This window comes from Carlito syrichta, unplaced genomic scaffold (assembly GCF_000164805.1).
Source record: "Carlito syrichta isolate Samal-C Ts95f unplaced genomic scaffold, Tarsius_syrichta-2.0.1 Scaffold316238, whole genome shotgun sequence".
NCBI lineage: Eukaryota > Metazoa > Chordata > Mammalia > Primates > Tarsiidae > Carlito > Carlito syrichta.
Genome location: NW_007260334.1, coordinates 473,196 through 493,560, shown reverse-complemented (window position 1 = coordinate 493,560; position 20,365 = coordinate 473,196).

Below are 20,365 nucleotides of genomic sequence, written 5' to 3'. Positions count from 1 at the left end.
TTTCTATTTTATACTTCAACCAACAGTGTAGAAGTGTTTTCTTTCCCCGCATTCTCCCCAGCATCTATTGTTTTTGGTGTTACTGATGATAGCCATTGTGACTGGAGTTAGGTAGTATCTCAGTGTGACTTTAATTTGCATTTCTATGATGACAAGTGAAGCTGAGCTTTTTTTTTTTAATGTATCTGTTGGCTGCTCATATGTCTTCTTTTGAGAAGTGTCTATTCATATCTTTGCACACTTTGTTGGGTTTTTTTCTTTTTGGCACATTTGAGTTCTTTATAGATCTTAGACCTTTCTCAGATATACAGTTTGCAGATATTTTTTCCAGTCAATGGGCTGTTTTTCCACTCTCTTGATGGTTTCTTTGGCTTTGCAGAAGTTTACCAATTTAATGAGGTCCCACTTGTATAACTTATCTCTTATGTCACAGGCACTTGGGATTTTGATCAGGAACTGGTTGCCAGTTCCAATTTCCATTAAGAGTGTCTCCTGCATTTTCTAAGGTTCTTATAGTTTGAGATTTTATGTTTAGGTCTTTGATCCATTTAGAGTTGATTTTTGTGTATGATGATAGGTAGGGGTCTTGTTTTAATGTACTGCATGTATTCAGTCAGTTTTTCCAGCACCATTTACTGAACAGGCTCTCTGCTCCTCAATGGTTGATGGTGGAGACTTTGTCAAAGATGAGTTGGTTGAGAAATTGAGGTTTTGCTTCCAGTATCTGTATTCTGTTCCATTGTTCTATATGTTGGTTCTTGTGCCAATACAATGCTGCTTTGATAATTGTAGCTTTATAATAAAGTTCAAAGTTTGGGAGTGTAATATCTCCCGCTTTTGTTGTTGTTGTTGTTATTTTGTTGAGGATTGTTTTGGCTATTCGTGGTCATTTATGTTTCCATATGAATTCCTGTATTGTTGTTGTTTCCAAGTCTGAGAAGAATGCTGCTGGTTATCTAATGGGTATTGCATTAAATCTGTAGATTGCCTTGGGTAGGATGGACATCTTAACAATGTTGACTCTTCCAATCATTGAGAGTGGAATATTTTTTATTTGTTTGTGTCTTCTTTGATTTCTTTGAGCAGTATTTTGAAGTTTTCATTGTAAAGGTCTTTCATTTTTCTGTTTAGGAAGATACTGAGGTATTTCCTTTTTGTTGTTGTTGCTATTGTGAACAAAATTGTGCTTTTTATTTGGGTTTCTGTTGGCTTATTGATTGTGTATAGAAATGCGACTGTCTTTTTTTTTTTTTTTTTTGCGTTGGAGTCTCACTCTGTCGCCCAGACTGGAGTGCAGTGGCCACTCCCAGCCACCACAGTCTCGACCTGCTGGGCTGTGGTGATCCTTCCGCCTCAGCCTTCCAAGGAGCTGGAATTACAGGCATGCACTACCATGCCCAGTTGATTTTTTGATTTATTGTAGAGATAAGGTCTTGCTGCCCAGGCGGGTCTCGAACCCACGGGCTCAGGCAATCCACTCACCTCAGCCTCCCAAAGGTGTGGGATTACAGGTTGAGCCACCGAGCCCGGCTGCGACTGTCTTTTGCACATTTATGTTATACGCTGAGATTTTCCTTAGTCCTTTATCAGTGCAAGGAAGTTTTTGAGACATTCTCTTGGGTTTTTGAGGTATAGAATCATGTCATCTGTAAAGAGAGATAAGTTAACTTCCTCTTTTCCTATTTGGATACCCCTGATTCCCTTCTATTGTCTGATTGCTCTAGGTAGGACTTACAATACTATGTTGAACAGGAGGGGTGAGAGTGGGCATCTTTGTCTTATTCCAGTTTTCAGGTGAAACGCTTTCAATTTCTGTCTGCTTATCAGTATGTTGGCTGTGAGTTTTTCATAGATGGCTCTTATTATTTTGAGGTATGTTCCATCTATACCTAGATATTCAAGGGTTTTTTATCAAGGGGGGGCTGGATTACATCAAAAGCTTTTTCTGTGACTAATGATGCCATCATGTAGTTTTTATTTTTACATATGTTGGTGTATTTAATTATGTTTATGATCTTGCAGATGGGAACCAGTCCTATGGTCTGGGGAGAAAGCTTACTTGGTCATGGTGGGTGATTGTTGAAATGTGTTGTTGGATCTGGTTTTCTAGAATCTTGTTGAGAATTTTAGCATCTATGTTCATCAAGGATATTGGCCTTTAGTTCTCTTTCTTTGTTGAATCTTTACCTGGTTTGGGTATCAATGTAATGTTAGCATCATAAAATGATTTGGGGAGTGTTCCATCTTTCTCGATTGCCTGGAATACTTTCTATAGGATTGGTATCAGTTCCTCCTTGTATGTTTTGTAGAATTCTGCTGGGAAGCCATCTGATCCAAGGCTGATCCAAGGCCTTTTTTTTTTTTTTTGGTAGGTAGCTTTCTTATGACATAGTCTATTTCCTGGATTGTTCTTGGTCTATTTAGGGTCTGAATTTCCTCTTGTTTCAAACTGCTGATGTTGCATGATGTCAGAAAGTCCTCCATTTTCTTTAGGTTTTCAAGTTTGTTTCCATACAAGTGTACATAATAATTTCTGATAACCTCCTGTATTTCTTCAGGGTCAGTTGTGACTTGATTTTTTGCATTTCTGGTTGTGTTTTTAAGTTTTCTCTCTTTTTCTTAGTCTATCTACTGGTTCATCAATATTTTTTATTCTTTATAAGGACCGGGTTTTTGTTTCATGGATTATTTATATTATACTTTATCGTCTATATCCCGAATTTAGGCTTTTATTTTGGTGACCTCTATTCTTCTGCCAAAGTTAGGGTTTTTGTGGTCTTGCTTTTCTATCTTTCTTAGGTGATTTGTTAGACTGTTAACTTCTGCTCTTTCCATTTTCTTCATGTGTGTTCATGGAGATATGAATTCCCCTCCTAGTACTGTTTTCATGGCATCCCAGATATTTTGGTAAGATGATTCCTTGTTTTCATTTGTTTCCTGAAATATTTTAACCTTTTTTTTTTTTTCTATTTCTATGTTGACCCAGGAGTTGTTCAGCATCATGCTGCTTGGTGTCCATGTCTTGTGGGTTTTGGGGAACTTTGCTTGTATTGAAATTAATTTTTATTCCACTGGTCTGAGAAGGTGCATGGCAGTATTTCAACCTTATGAAATTTGTTTAAGCTTGATTTATGGTCAAGGATATGGTCGATATTAGAGTGAATTCCATGTGATGATGAGTAGAATGTATGTTCTACTCATTCTTGGATTGTTGGATGGAGTGTTCTGTAGGTATCAATTAAGTCCTTTTGGCCAAGTGTCACATTGAGATTCTGGATCTTTTTGTTTATTTTTTGCCTTGATGATCTGTCTAGTGCTGTTAATAGGGCATTTATGTCCCCAGCTCTGATAGTCTTAGAGTTAACATCTTTTATTAGTTAACCTAGAAACTGTTTTATGAAAGTTAGTGCTACTACATTGGGTGCATATATGTTTAGGATGGATATTTCTTGTTGATGGATTGAACATTTTATTATTATGTAGTGACCTTCCATATCTTTTTGAATTTTTGATAGCTTAAAGGGTTTTCTTTTTATAATATTAAGATTTCAACTACTGCTTCCTTTAGTGTTCTGTTTGCCTGAAAATTTCATTTCCATTCTTTCACTTTGCATCTGTGAGTGTCCTTTCTGGTGAGATGAGTGTCTTGGTTACAATATATTGTTGTATCATATTTTATCCAATTTGCCATTGTATGTCTTTTCAGTGGTACATTTAGTTCATTCACATTCAGGTTAATTATTGAGATGTGAGAATTTATCCCTGTCATGAGGTTCTTATAGAGTTTGTCATTGTTGCTGCTGTTTGTTTGTTGTCTTTCTTCTGAGTTTTGGCTTGATTTATTGTGTGTTTTCAATCTCTTTCCTGCATTCTTGAGAAGGGTGTTGTCATTCTTTTTTTCCTTTCTTCTGTGTTTAATACATTTTTAAGTGTTTCTTGTAGAGTTGGTCTGGAGGTGGCATAAACTCATAGGGATTGAATGTCTGGGAAGGATTTTAATTCTCCATCACTATTGAAACTTAGCTTGCTTGGGTAGGTAATTCTAGGTTGAAGTTGTTTATGTTTGAGAACTTTGAAGATTGGACTCCAAGCTCTCCTAGCCTGAATGTTTCTGTAGATAAGTCTACTGTTATTCTGATTGGTCTTCTCTGGTAGGTAGTTTGACCTTTCTCTCTTGCTGCCATTAAGATATTTTCTTTTATACCTACTATGTATAAGCAAATTACTATGTGTCTAGGAGTTGGTCTTCTCACTTGTTTTCTTGCAGGGATTCTCTGAATCTCTTGTGTTTGAATTGTTTCATCTCTGATTAGATGAGGAACGTTTATTTGAATACTTTCATACAATGTTTTCTCCAGGGCAGTCTCTGGCTCTATCTGCCTCAAAGATTCCAATTAATCTTAGGTTTGGCCTCTTGATATAATCATTCATCTCTTGGAGGCTTTATTCTGTCTTTTTAAGCTTCTTTTCAATGTTTTTAGCAGTTTGGGTTAGTTCCATATTTTCATCTGCGAGTTCTGAGATTCTTTCTTCTGCTTGGTTAATTTTGCTTTCCATGCTTATCAGTTTATTTATTTCATTCACTGTATTCTTTGTTGCTGTTATCTCAGTTATCCACTCCTTCATTCTTTCTTCTTGTCTCTCCTCATTTCTATTTACTCTCTCTATTAATATCTTGATATCTGGGTTTGTAGTTTTAGACCAGTCATTCTGGGGCTCTTTATTGTTTGAGTCCTGAAGTCTGTTTTTTCTGTTTTCCTCCAAGGAGTCTGTATGAAACCTTTGTTATATCTTTGGTTTTTCTTTATTTGTATAGGTTTTTCTCCCCCCTCCCCGCTCCTTTTTTTTTTAACTTCTTTGTAAATTCTGTTGTTTAATGTTGGGGGGGTAGCTTTTAGTTCTGCTTGCTCAATCTCCTATTCTTTCTTGTGTAGATCCTCTGACTTTGTTCAATTTTGAAACTTACCTGGGGGTGGAGGACTGGCTTTTTGCAGTTTTGAGATTTAATTTAGGGGGGAGATGTGATTCATCTGCAGTTCCCAGTATCTGCTGACAGGTGTGGGCCCCCTGAAACACACTTTCCACTGCCTTAAAATCTGCTCATGCAGTGCAGGCATATGTTTGCCTCCTGAAAGCAAAACAAGATAAGAAAAAGAAAAATAATGAAAAAAGAAGGAGGAATTTGATAGGAAGGCAGAGAGAGAAAGAGAAGAAGGAGGGAAACAGACAAGCATACCAATATCAATAAACAGAGATACAAAGACAGAAAAATAAGTAACACAAAAACGTACAATCATACAAATAAACAGCATCCAAGAAATAACCCGTTAATGTACTCACCCTCAAAAAATATCCACACACAAACAGAAAATTTAAAACCATAAGAGTAAAATAACAGAAACAAAGCAAGTATGAAAACAAAACAAAAAGAAAAAGACAGAAGGAAAAAAAAAAAACCAAAACTAAAATAACAAAGAAAACATGCTCTGTGGCCATTTCTGTAACTCCAGTTTCTTTTCATCAGCCACCACTGCATTGAAGAGCAGCTCTGGTCTCCAGTCTCTCTCCTCTGCTCTCAGCACAATCTATTAGGGTTGCTTCAGTGTAGGTCAGATGTTCCATGGACTACTGTGGGAGGAGGATGGATCAGAACTGGACTCACCTGGTTCCTCTGCTGCTGCTGCTCCTGTCAAGTCTTCCACTCAAATCGGATGTGTCTGTGCCTGCTTCAGCATGGGGGCGGAGTATCTGCCTCTCAGAGTCTAATGAGGTTATAGCCCCAGGTTGGAGGCTAGACAGAGCTGGGTGGGGCAATGCAGGTCTCTGCCTTGTCCTGGCACAGAGAAGATGGCTCTGGTCTGTGTCTACTCACAGGTGGTGGGGCTTCATTCCAGATTTCCATGCCCTGCCTTCTCCACAGTTCCTGGGGCTCAACCCTGGTCTGATGCCACAGGTGATGGTGTGGGTCAGGTGCCCAGGTGGTGAGGAGCAACTGCTCTATGCTGCCTCCTCTCAAGAGAGCCCCAATGATGGCAGATGATCCTGTGCACTGGGAGATCCAATCTCAAGGCAGTGGTGAGTTGCAGTCACCTCCAGAAGAGAGCCCCAGGTGCATAAACCTGAGTCTCCTCTCAGATGGGTTTTTACTCACTCACTGGCACACACCCACTCATGCAGAGAATCTTTATGGACACTCACTTTTAAGGAAACTATCATACTCCAACCTGTTCTGTCACCATCTTGCCTCTCTCCCTCTTTGTTCTGTTTTATTTGACTCTTGTTTTCCATTAATCAGTAGAACATCCAGAGGTGTTTCCAACTTGCTAAATTGTTTAATAATAATTCTGACTAGGCATCTTTAAAAGCTTTTATTGGTTTATTTTTTACACAAATACTTTTTTTTATTTTTAAAAGTCTCACTAATTGTAAATTGACTGCATAATCGCCACTATCTTAGTAATTTAAATAATTACAGCAAAAAAAATATTATTAAATGTTGGTGTGAAACTAGATTGACAATGTGATTTTAAGTATTTTAAAAATATATATAGGTATCTTGAACTTGAAATCCTAGCATCAAGTGATCTTTCCACCTTGGTCCCAAAGTGGTGGGATTACAGGCATGAGTCACCACACCTAGCCATGTGCAGTTATCAATTGAAAACGATTACAATTAGAATGTTCTGAGAGAAAAAAGATTGTCAAATAAAAACCAACCTGATGTAGTAAGGAAAGACTTTATTAAAAAGAATAATTGCAATAATGGAAAGACATTATTGCCATAGGGATTTTCCTCTGGCCATAAGATCTGCAAGAGTCAGAAAAGTCAGTCCCAGGGGAATTTTCTTTTGCAGGAATGTGTAAAGGAGGCTAGTAAGAACCTGACAAGGAAGGATGAACTGGTGGTGACATGACTGGATAGTTGAGCAGGAAATTTATTTCCTTAAGGTCAACCTATTCTCTGGAGTGGTTGTTAGGAAGATATTTTTCCATGTTCCACTGCTGTTTCAGATTGTGGGTTGGTCAGTAAGTAAGAGCCTGAGGTAAGAAACAAAGCTTAACTAAACTTAGGTCACATCAAATGTGCAGGTATTGTATTCACTTGGGTCAGTGAATACAAACAGTTCAATCAATCACTTAAGATGCAAAGAATAGGAATTTAAATGATCTGCAACTAGCCTAGTTATAGGTAAACATAAGTCTTATCTAAGTCCTGTGGGGGAAAAAATGGTTCTTTGATATACGCCAATTTTAGGAACATTGGGGCATTTCTTAAACTTGCTATTTTCCAAGAGCACAGTGTTTATTTAGTCCAACATTGTCAAGATCAGTGTGCGTTAATGGATCTCATCATGAGTTATTGTTTAAAACTCAGACATATATCTTGGTATGTGCAATCTTCTGATAGTATGATAGTGCACTTTTTAAATATTACTGATAATCATATATCTATTATATCATCACAATCTGCTGAAAAAGTACTTATAAAGCAGCCAGATACCAATTCTAAGCTAGATTTACAAGTACTATCTCAAGACAAATTATACAGCTGTAGCAGAATCAAAGATAACTAAATACTTTGTGGATTCATTTCACTTTAGGCATGATTTGAAAGACACTGTGTTGCCTTCCCTTCACAAGAAGATATGGGTTGAAAAGTTTGTTAAGAGTGGTGGTGAACATCTGTGTGTGTTACTTATTGTGTACATACGCATCAAGTTTTTGAGATTAAATATCACTTCAGCTTCTAATATAGGTCAATAGAATTGTGGATAGGAGATTTCGTTCAGCCACACACAAGTCTCACGTAACATATGATGTAGTCTCCTTTTTATCCTTTTATTTCTAAGAGAGACAAAATCAAGAGATTGTCACAGGTTTTGTTTGTCTGCTTTAGATTCGGGGATTCACATGCATGTTTGTTGCACAGACATATTGTGTAGTGGTGAGGATTGAGTCTCAGGTGGCTGTCCCCCACATAGTGAACACTGAACCCAAAAGGTAATTTCTGAACCCTAAGTTCCTTCCTCCCAAATTCCTCCTTTCTTGGGTTTACTCAGTATTTATTATTTTCATCTTTGTGACCATTTATCTCCCATATATGAGTGAGAACATGTAGTGTTTGGTTTTCTAAGTCAGTTCATTTAGGATGATGATCTTTAGCTCCATCCATGTTGCTGGAAAAAACATGATTTCATTCTTTTTTATCACTGCATAGTATTCCATGGTGTTTATATACCACATTTGTTTATCCAGTCAGTTATTGATGAACACTTAGATTGGATTCATGTTTCCGCTATTGTAAATAGTGCTGCATTGAACATAAGAGTACAAATATATGTTTAACATATCAATTTATTTTCCTTTGCTAGGTCTCTAGTAGTGTGGTTGCTAGGTCAAATGGTAGTTCAATGTTTAGTTCTTTGAGAAATCTCCAGACTGTTTTGCCTAGGGGTTGAGTTCATTTACAATACCACTAACAGAGAATGAATGTTCCATTTCCTCCACTAACAACTCTAACGTATGTTATTCTTTGACTTTTAATAATAGCTGTTCTGACTGATGTGAGGTAATAGTTCATTGAGGTTTTAATTTGCATTTCTTTGATGATTAGTGATGTTGAGCTTTTTCATGTTTGTTGGTCACCCATGTCTTCTTTTGAGATGAGTCTATTCATGCGTTTTGCCGACTTTTTGATAAGGTGGTTTTTTTCATATTGAGTTGAACTCAAGTTCCTTGTAGATACTAAATATTAGTTCTTTGTCTGAGGCATAATTTGCAAATATTTTCTCCCCACACAGTAGGTTTTCTGTTTATTCTGTTGATTATTTATTTTACTTTGCAGAAGCCTTTTAGTTTAATTAAGTCCCAATTGTCTATTTTTGTTTTTGTTGCAACTGTTTTGGGGGTCTTTGTCATAAATTCTTTTCTTAGAACAATGGTCAGAAGATTATTTCCTAGGTTTTCTTCTAGGTTTTTATAATTTCAGGTCTTACATTTAAGTAAACCCATCTTTAGTTAATTTTTGTAGATAACGAGAGATAAGGGTCTAGTTTAATTCTTTTGCATATGGTTAGCCAATTTTAATGCTCCATTTTTATTTAATAGGGTGTCCTTTCCATATTGTTTATTTTTGTCAGGTTTGTTGAAGATCATTTGGTTGTAGGAATGTGGTTTTATTTTTGAGTTCTCTATTCTGTTCTATTGATCTATCTGTCTATTCTTGTAACAGTATGACTATGCTTTTTTGTTGCTGTATCCTTGTATTATAATTTGAAGTTGGCAGTGTGATGCCTCTGCAATTTTTTTTTTTTTTTTTTTTGCTTTGAATTGCTTTGGCTATCTGGGGTCTTTTTTCAGTTCTGGATAAACTATAAGATTGTTTTTTCTATTTCTGGGAAGACTGAAGTGGGTATTTTTATAAGGATGGCTTTGAATCCATATACTGCTTTGGGTAGTAATTTTAACTATATTAATTCTTTCGATCCATGAGCATAGGATATTCTTCCATTTGTGTCATCTACAATTTCTTTCTTTTTTCCTTTCTTTCTTTCTTTCTTTTTTTTTTTTTTTGCTTGTTTGTTTTTGGGATTATTCTTAATATTTAGAGTTGTGTACATGTGAGGATTTGTTACATAAGTAGATGATGTGCAGGTGAGGTTTGGGCTTCTAGTGAGCCCTCTCTCCAGTTGGTAGCAGACATGGTACCCAATGGGTAGTTGCATGTCCCCTAACTCATCTCCTTTCCTCCCTCCAATAGCAATGCCCAATATCAGGTGGTCTCACTTTTGTGCTCCTGTGTCCAATGTTTGGGGCATGCTTATGAGTGAGAACATATGGTAATTGGTTTTTTGTTTCTGTGATAGTTCACTTAGAATGATGATCTCCAACTGCATCCATGTTGCTACAAAGGATATGATTTTGTTTTTTATGGCTGCATATTATTCCACCATATATTGTAGCGGGAAGACAGAGAGAGCACAACACCAAGAGTATTATAGGAAGTGGCACTTTATTATGCTGGCCATCCCAGTGGGCTCGAGGGGCTCATGCATCCAAATCAAGCCCCCCAGAATGGGAGAAGTGGGGTCTTATACCCTTATTTAGGTAAGGGATGGGGTCATGTTGAGTGATTGCATATTTCCTTTAGAATCTTACAAGGTTGTACTCAGCAAAATCAGATTTTTGGAAGAACAAAATGATTTTCAGGAACTGCAGAGTTGTAAACAATCAACTTCAGAAGAGGGGTTTTGGATAAGTCTGTGAATTAGTTACTCTTTTGCATTTCCATGAAATGGTCTCTGGCCATTTGGCCTTTCTTAAACAAAACCTGCCTGGCACCTGGTGGGTTTTTAAAGCTTGCAGCTTGCCTTTCAAAAAGAAACCTGTAACTGCTACCAACTCCCCTTTTCTGTCACATTATTACATGTAAACCATTTTCTGTATTCAGTCCACTTTTAATGGATACCTGGGTTGGTTCCATGTTTAAGTTCTTGTGAATAGTGCTGTAATCAACATGCATGTACAGGTGTCTTTTTGGTAGAGTGATTTATATACCTCTGGGTATATTTCTAGGAGTGGGATTGCTGGATCTTATGGAAGCTCAATTTTTAGTACTTTGAGAAAAACCACTTCCACAAATGTTGAACTAGGTTTCATTCCGACCAACAGCATAGAAGTGTTCCCTTTTTTTCACTTCCTAGCCAACATCTGTTGCTTTTTGTTGCCCATGCCATAAGAGATAAGATAGACAAGTGGGACCTATCACACAGAAAATATTTTGCAAAGCAAAAGAAATTATCAGTAGAGTGGGGAGACATCCACAAAATAGGAAAAAATATTTGTCAACTGTATATCTGACAAAGGTCTAACATCCAGGACTTACAAGGAACTCAAGCATGCCAAAAAGAAAACAAAAATGGAAACAAAAACAAAAAAAAAGCCCCATTACAAAGTGTGCAAAAGATATGAATAGACACTTCTCAAAAGAAGGCTTACAAGCAGTCAAGAGATACATAAAAATATGCTCAGTCTCACTAGTCATCAAATAAATGCAAATTAAAACCACACCAAGATACCACCTAGCTTAACAAGAGTAGTATTTAGAGTTTTATAGGTATACACTAATGTCATCTGCAGATAGGGATAGTTTGACTTCCTCTTTCCATTATGGGAGCACTTTATTTCTTTGTCTTGCCAGATTTCTTTTGCTAGTACTTCCAATACAATGTTGAATAAAAGTGGTGAGAGTGGACATTCCTGTCTTGTTCTTGTATTGAAGGAAAATGTTTTCAACTATTCTAAGTTACGTAAGATGTTGGCTGTGGGTTTGTCATATATGGCTCTTATTATTTTAAGATTATGTTCCTTTAATACCCAGTTTGTTGAGGGTTATCATCATGAAGGGATGTTGACTTTTGTTGAATGCCTTTCCTGCAGTTATTGTGATGATCATGCTTTTTAGTTTTTTGCTTCTGTTTATGTGGTGGGTCATATTTATTGAATTTGCAGATACTGAACCATCCATACATCCTGGATTAAAACCAACTTGATCATGGTGGGTTTTTTAATTTTATTTTTACATGCTCATCTATATTTAACAGCCAAATGGATCTCTAGTTTTCCTTTTTGATATGTCCTTGCCTAATTTTGGTATAATACTTGTTTCACAGAATGGTTAAGGAGAAACTCTTCCTCCTCAATTTCCTGGAATTGTTTTAGTAGGATTGATTCCAGCTCTTCTTTGTACATCTGATAAAATTTGACTGTAAATTAGTCTGGTCTTGGACTTTTTTTGCTTTTGTTGAGAGATTTTCTTTTTATTACTGATTCAATCTCATTGCTCATTATTGGCCTATTCAGGGAATCTACTTCTTCCTGATTCAGTCTTGGGAGGTTCCAGGAATGTAAACATTTCCTCTATGTTTTTATTTTGTTGCCATAAAAACATTCATAATAGTCTCTGGTAATTTTCTTTTTAATTCTGTAATTTCAGTTATTATGTCACCTCTGCCACTTTTAATTGAAATTGATTTTTCTCTTTTTTGTTGATAGTCTAGTTAGCAGTCTATCAATTTTGCTTAACTTTTCAAAAACTCAACTTTTTGATTCATTGATCCTTGTGTCATACTGAGGGACCTGAATCTCATCTAGTTTTCATTTTATCTTTGTTATTTCTTTCCTTCTGCTAACTTTAGGTTTAGATTGTACTATTTTTCTAGTTCATTGAAGTGCAAGATTAAGCTATTAGTTTCTATTCTCTCTGTCCTTTTGATGTAGACATTTAATGATATAAACTTTTATCTGAGAGCTTCTGTTGTTGTGTCTCAGACGTTATATAATTCTGTGTCACTATTTTCATATGTTTGAGTTATCTTTTTTAAAAATTTTTGCCTTAATTTTATTGTTTACCAAGAAATCATTCGCCGGGCTCGGTGGCTCAGCCTGTAATCCCGCGCCTTTGGGAGGCTGAGGTGAGTGGATTGCCTGAGCCCGCGGGTTCGAGACCCGCCTGGGCAGCGAGACCTCATCTCTACAATAAATCAAAAAATCAGCCGGGCGTGGTGGCGCATGCCTGTAATTCCGGCTACTTGGAAGGCTGAGGCGGAAGGATCGCCGGAGCCCAGCAGGTCGAGGCTGCGGTGGCCGGAAGCGGCCACTGCACTCCAGTTTGGGTGACAGAGTGAGACTTCCACTCAAAAAAAAAAAAAAAAAAAAAAAAAAAGAAATCATTCAAGAGTGAGTTGATCAGTTTCCATGTATTGGTGTCATTTTGGGAGTTCCTGTTAGCGCTGATTTCTAATTTTATTCCACTGTGTTCTGAGAAGATGCTTGGTATAATTTTAATTTTTTTTAAAATTTATTTATGCCCTATGGTAAAGCAAATGACCTATTTTGAAGAATATTCCATGCAAAGATGAGGTGAATGTACACTCTGCAATTGTTAGTTAGAAAGTTCTGTTGATGTCAGGTTCATTTGGTCTATAGTCCAGTTTAAGTCCAATGTTTCTTTGTGAGTTTTCTGATTTGATAATCTATCTAGTGACATCAGTGCAGTACTGAAGTCTCCCACTATTATGATATTGCTACTGATATGTTTTCTAAAGTCAAGTAGTGTTTGCTTCATGAATTTGGGTGCTTTGATATTTGGTGCATATATGTTTACGATGGTTAATTCTTCTGGTTGAATTGTGCCCTTTATCATTAAATATTGCCTCTTCTTGTCTTTTTTTGTTGTTGTTCTTGTTTTAATGTCTGAGCTATCTAATATGAAAAATGGTGACTACTGCTCACTTTTGTTGCCAATTTTTCTGATATACCCTTTTTCATTCATTTACTATGAGTCTAGGACTATCTTTGGACAGTAGTTGGGTATTTAACAGGCAGCAAATAGTTGGGTCCTGTTTTCATTATGTTTTGTTTTTATCCAATATGCTACTCTGAATGTTTTCAGCGGGACATTTAGATCATTTCCATTCAGAGTTAATATTGATATGTAAGGTTTTGTTCCTGCTATTGTGTTGTAAGCTAGCTGACTTGGGTATTCAAATACTTGTGCATTTGCTTTAAAGGCACTGTTGACTTTATACTTATGTGATCTTTTGTGATAGAGTAATTTATAAGTTTAGAATGCCTTTGAGCATTTCTTGCAGAGTAGGTTTAGTAGTGACAAATTTCCTCAGTGTTTGTTGAGGAAGTACTCTATTTCTCCTTTGTTCATGAAGTTTGGTTTGGCTGGATACAAAATGATTGGCTGGTACTTTTTTTTTTTTTCATTAAGAAGATTGAAAATAGGCTCCTATTCTCTTCTGGCTTGTAGGGTTACTGTTGAGAAATCTACCATTACTATAATTTACTTTCCTTTATAAATGATTCAGTGCTTCTCTCTTGCTACTCTTAGGATTTTTTTTTTCATGTTAACTTTAAATTATCTGACAATGGTATGCCTTTGTGAGGTTCTTCTTTCAAAGTATCTTTCAAGAGTTCTTTGAGCTTCTTGTACCTGTATATTAAGGTTTCATTCAAGACCAGGGAAGTTTTCTTGAATTATTTCCTTAAATATATTTTCATACTTTTTGATCCAGCTTGTTCTCCCACTGGAATTATTATGACTTGTAGATTTGGTTGCTTTATGTAGTATCATATTTCTCATATTCTCATTCTTCTTGATCTTTTGTTTCTGTCTGAGTTAGTTTAAAGAACTTGTTTTCTACCTCTGAGGTTCTTTATTTACCTTTTCTAGTCTTCTGCTATAATTTTGTACTGTGTTTTGTATCTCCACCATTGAGTTTTTCAAGTTTTTAAAAAATATTCATTTATTTGTTTGTTTGTTTTAAGGATGTGGGGTACAATTCAGGATTAGGTATATAAGTGGTCATTGCACAAGTAAAGCCTGGGCCTCTCTTTGACCTCCACTTCACCTGGTTTCAGTTCAGGTATGCTTATTGACACAACATCTTTTTTTTTCCTCCCAATGGCCATCTCACCTCACGAATTAGTCTACTATTTTTTGTTTGTTTATTATCAGCTTTATTTTCATCGTGTTGAGCTTCCTTATAATCAGAATTCTGAATCTGTTGCCTGATATTTCAGGGACTTCAATGAAGTTAGGTTAGGAATTGGTGAATCACTTTGAAGGGGTAACACTCTGTTATTTCATACTTTCAGAGTTACTCTGGTGCTTTTTAATCTGGATGAACTATGGTTACTAATCTGTCTGAGTTCCTTTGTTATGGAAAGTCTGTGTAATAAGGTTTGCCACATGTTGGTTGTAATTTTGATGCAGTGGGAGTGTGCACTGGCCCACTGCTTCCTGTGAGGCCAGGCTGTCGGGGGTCTCCAGAGGCTTAGCTTGTTTCTCAGTGGTGTTTGCTGCTGTCAGCGAATTGCCTGTTGTGATGTATTTTCAACCTCCAGGAGAGCCTATGGTACTATGTGTAAGAGCTGGTTACTGTCGATGTGATGGGTATTTACTTAGTCCTTGTTTTCTGGAAGAAGTAGTGAACTCATCTACAAGTGTGTACTGTGGTCTGTGCTCCCAGTTCAACCCTGGGAAGGGGAGAACCAAGAAGGGCTAGGCCTAACTGGTCAGTCCCACCTATCATCTGCTGACATAGACACAGGCACCCACTCCGAGGTGAAGTCTGGTTTGGGGCCTTGAAGTGCCAGAGATGTAACTTGGCAAAGTGATCAGGGAACTCTGCTTCCTCAAGATCTCTGTTCAGAAGATGAGGTAATCCTACACCTTTATTATAGAAGAGTAGAAGCTCCATGTACCTGAGAATATGTCTGGGCACTGAGCAGAGACAGCAGCACAGCACTAAGGATGCTACCCCAATGAGGAGGCATGGCTCAGGCTCTTACTCTAAGTGACTGAATGTGTTTAGGTGTGGAGGACAGGAAGCCTCATTATATAATAGTTGTCCAAGCCAACAGACACATGAAAAAGTGTTCAGCTTCACTAATCATCAGAGAAATGCAAATCAAAACCACATTGAGATACCACCTAACCCCAGTAAGAACGGCCATCATTAATAAAACAAACAACAACAAATGCCGATGAGGATGCAGAGAACAAGGAATGCTTCTACACTGCAGGTGGGCAGGCTGGGCCCAAGGAGTGTTGGATAATTCAGTTTAACAGCAATGTCAGCTCCACCAGGTTTACTCATCAGCTCTGCCAGCAACTCTGTCATCAGTCCCCATATGGTCTCTAAAGCTTTGGTGACCCTGCTGGCTCCAAAAACTGGCAAATCAGCTGCTGGCATGTGTAACTTTTCAGTTCCATAGCTCTTCAGCTTTTTGGGGGTCCAGGTCCTTGTCTTGTGCCCAAGAAAAATGGGATACATCTACCACTTGAGGGTGAGAAAACAGGAGTTAATTAAGGAGACTGAAAATTTCCCAAGTGGGAGGGGGCCCAAAATAGGATTGCCTATCTGGGGATGAAGCCAGGTCCTGATATAGTATTAGGGTTGAGCTGATTGGCTAGCATTAGCAGTGAGCAGATTGTCTGGCCCTAGCTGAACTGATTGGTTAGTACTGAACACCAATCAGTTAGAGGTATGGGCCTATCAGTAAGCCGATTGGTTGGCACTTAACACCAATTAAATTGAGATATTGTGGTTTGTTTTTCAATTCCAGGAAGTGAGTTGTTTTTTTTTTCCTTTAGTCTGGTGGGCTTGCAGGGAATTTGTTATTTTGTTTCCAGGAGCCATCCTGACTGCCCACCTATTTGTTTTCTAACTACCTCCTCTCTCAGCTTTACTGGGTGTCTTTTCCTGTCACCTATTCTCAGCCTCACCCTGAGACAGCCCTAGAACCAGGAGAAATGGGGCATTCTCTTGTGGCCCGAGTTAATCAGATTCTTGATTGGAAGATATGTTTCAGATGGTAGTTTTCAGTCCTGTCCTGTGTTCCCGGGTTATACTCATTTTGCAGAGAGCCATGGTGGGTGCTATTCACCTATCTTCTCATCCCTGAGACCGGGAGTGTCCTTTGCTGTTCTGATGAAAAGTCATTTTCCTTCTTGAACTTAGGTTCACTGTGTTGATCTTTCCACAGTATTTCACAATATTCCCATGAATGAGGCATGCTTGAAAGTCTCTAATCTGCCATTTTGGGAAACAAGAAACTGTCAAAATCTTTAGAATCAATACTAACAAGGGATTGCACTGACATTTCATTACAAAAATTGTTTATCTTTGCTCCCTGTTCATATTTTCTATACTGGAGTATAAATATCAGCACTTTTCTGCTGTTGTGCAAGTCTCAGCGATACCTAATTCTACTATTGCTAAGACATAGTTTTCTCTGAATATTAAGCAAATTAAAATATATATTTTAGGTTAGGGAGCATCTAGTAAATATGTTTTTTTTATTTGTTTGTTTGTTTTTTTGAGTTGGAGTCTCACTCGGTCACCCAGACTGGAGTGCAGCGGCTGCTCCTGGCCACCACAGCCTTGACCTGCTGGGCTCTGGCGATCCTTCCGCCTCAGCCTTCCGAGTAGCTGGAATTACAGGCGCGTGCTACCATGCCCGGCTGATTTTTTGATTTATTGTAGAGATGAGGTCTCACTGCCCAGGTGGGTCTCAAACCCGCGGGCTCAGGCAATCCACTCACCTCAGCCTCCCAAAGGTGCGGATTATAGGCTGAGCCACCGAGCCCGGCTTAGTAAATATGTTTTAATGTACCTATTTGCAACTACTTAATTTCTCAAAAGAACAAAATAATTTATATATACTCTCATTATAAGAACTTATTTGTAGCTGTAAGGTAAACAAAACCAGACCAGGCGAAATGGCAACAAAGGAGCCAAGAAAAATTTATTAGCGCAATCCTGGGCGAGGTTCACCAGTCCATGTAGCTGTGGGCCGGAGAAGTCACGCCCAGCATAATGGGCAGCAGGTTTATAAAGGGCACACTGAGAAAGCTGTGAGGGGGTAGGGGAGAGCAATCACTGGTTGGACAGCTGTCACGTCTGCTGGCGATTGGCTGAACGGGGTTGCTAGAGTCGCTGTAACAGGTACTGGCTGGCTTTGCAGCTGGAGTCTTAGTTCCAGTCACTCATTTTTGCTGGTTCACTCTCACCCATTGTTCTCCCGGTCCAGGTTGGAGCCATCTTGTTAAGGCCCGCCCCGCACTCTGGTACCTCCGGCCTTACATTCCAGCCTTTTGGTAATAGGGGCGCCGGCTCATTCTAGCTACTTCCTGCTGAAGAGGGGCGGTGTGTGTGGGGGGTCTTAAGGCTAGTATGGGCCCGGAGGTGGTTCAGATGGAAGGGGCGAGTATGAATGTAACAGTAGTTGGTTGACGGTTATTCGAGAGAGTTCTGCCAGGCACTGTTGGAGAAACCTAAAAACACATGGGGCCATCGACAAGAGGATAAATACAACAATCAGTGAAGTCAGAACAGGGTGAAGACATGTTAGTAGGAGCTGGGGTTGCCACCACCCTGAGAATGGGCCTCCGGTCAGGTCTTCTCTCCATTTTTCGAGGTTTTCTTGTAATTGTTTAATTCCGTCCTTGACTATCCCTGATTTATTGGTATAGAAGCAGCTTTCCTCCCTAAGAAATAAGCATATCCCTCCCTTTTTTGTTGTTAGCAGGTCTAGTCCACGTGTCAGCCATGGAATCTAGTTGTGTTTGTTAGTCTAGGACCGTGTCCGCCACCTGTTGTATGTCCTCGATCAGTTGAGAGAAGAGCTATTTGTAAAAGTGAAGTGAGGATCCCAGCCCTGCTGTCCCCGTTCCCATGACCATGGTAATACCCAGCCCCACCAGCAGAGGTATGAGCTCAACTGCCCACCTTATCCGTGACATTGAGGAACCAACCAAGGGGACAGGCAGGCTTTGGTTACCCAGTGCTATTACAACAGTGGGGAGGAGGATGACAAGAATGCAGGACCCCGACCAGTCGGGGGGCAAGGTAGATGGTAGTTCCACACAGAAAGGCATTCCCATTAAGTGGGGGGCAGAGGGTGTTATTTGATTGGACCATGAGTGATCGTGAGCAGAGGTGAAGGGGGGCCCCATCCGACCCCCAGGGTGCTGTTTCATGTTATACACTGGGCAGCGGGCAAGTCATGCAGGAGAGGGATGTCAGAACGCGGTAATGAAGGTGGACATTGGGTTGGAGGCATAGGGAGAGTCCAATTTCCTGTGACAGGGACAGGGGAGACCCAAGACTGGCCGGACCTGAGGCATAGCCAGTAGTCCTTTGCTAAGCTGGGGTTAGTAAGGTTAAGCAGGGTATGGGTTTTGTTAAGGACAGAAAGGAGTCCCGGGCTTGTCTGATAAGGGCCTTGGGGTTTTGGGAGGTTGGGGCGCACCAACACCAGTCCATTGAAATGTTGAATGAGTTCTTCCATGACCTGCTTGGTGTTCTGCTGTTCTGCATAATCCTGCACCCCTCCCCCATCTGATTTACCTACAGGAGGTCTGAGATTCCAGCAGATCTCTTGTCCCCGGTGCCTGGGACAAGAATACCCAGCACCTTGTCCCATGCTCCATCCCATCCAGGTCTATTGTTTGGTTGGTCTGAGGCAGACCGAGGCATGCTCATAGCAAGGTGCCTGGACAAAAGAATGAAAAGTTGAACATTTAGTGGGGCAAGGGGGTATTTTCCCTTGGGGATTTGGTGGGGGGTCTTGCTCCCAGCAGCAGACTGTGCCACTGCCGGCTGGACAGCCCACTTGGAAATCTCTTAACATTATTGCAGCCCAGTACTTTTGTTTTCCTAGTTGGCATGAAATTTTTTTATGATAGCACGTATGGGGAACCAGCAGGTAGAGTTGGGGTTTTCCTGCAGAGACGCATTGGTTGCAAGTCCAATCAGCCATTCCCCATGTCATCGTAAAGTTATTGGTTAGGCTTACTAGCATCAATACGGTTAAACCGTAACTGGAGGGGTCCCAACTCATTAGATTTCCACACTTCATTGTTGGGAGGGGCCCACTTGAGTCGAGAAATGTGGTACCATGAGGGGTGCCCCAACAGTTTAGTCATGATAGGAGTTGTAAGGACTACTGTGTAAGGTCCTGTCCAGTGAGGTTGAAGGAACTGGGGTTGGAGCTCTGGAAGGAGAACCTCGTCACCAGGCTGTAGAATGATGGTTGCCCGCGGGTCAGACATGGAGTTGGTCTACGGCAGGGTTTGGTTGGCGTGCTCTCATAGGAGGTGTCTGAGGAGTGAGAAACAGGGCAAGTAGGAGGCTAGTGGCAGAGGAGTTGTAGGAAGGCTGGTGTTAATGAGAAAAGGCCTACCATACATCAATTCAAATGGGCTAAGGCCGACTGGCCCCTGGGGAGCCACATGCACCCTAGTGAGGGCAACAGGGAGTAGAGTGGGCCAGGAAAGTTTTACCTCCAGGGAAAGTTTGGTTAGTTGGTCCTTCAAGAGGCCGTTTGCCTGTTCCACCTTACCTGAGGACTGAGGGTGGTAGGGGATGTGAAGTTTCCAGATGATGTTGAGGGCTTCGGCCACCAGCTGAGTGATTTTGGAAATGAATGCCGGGCCGTTGTCTGACTGGATGGATGTCAGGAGGCTGAAGTGGGGGATGATGTGCTCCACCAAGGTCTCAGCCACCACTGAGGCTGTCTCCCGGCTCATGGGAAAGGCCTCAAACCAACTTGAAAAGGTATCTACCATTACCAGCAGGTATCAGTCCTTTTTGTGTGTTGGCATATGAGTGACGTCCACCTGCCCGTCCTGTCCAGGGAAACACCCTCGCAGCTGATGGGCCGCCATCCGGGGCCGGAGGGCTCCTTGAGAAGAAACATATGAACAGGTTTGACAGGCCACATGGAACTGGTTGATGGTTTCTTGGAGACCCTGCAGCGAGAAAATCGGGGAAAGAAACCTGTGCAT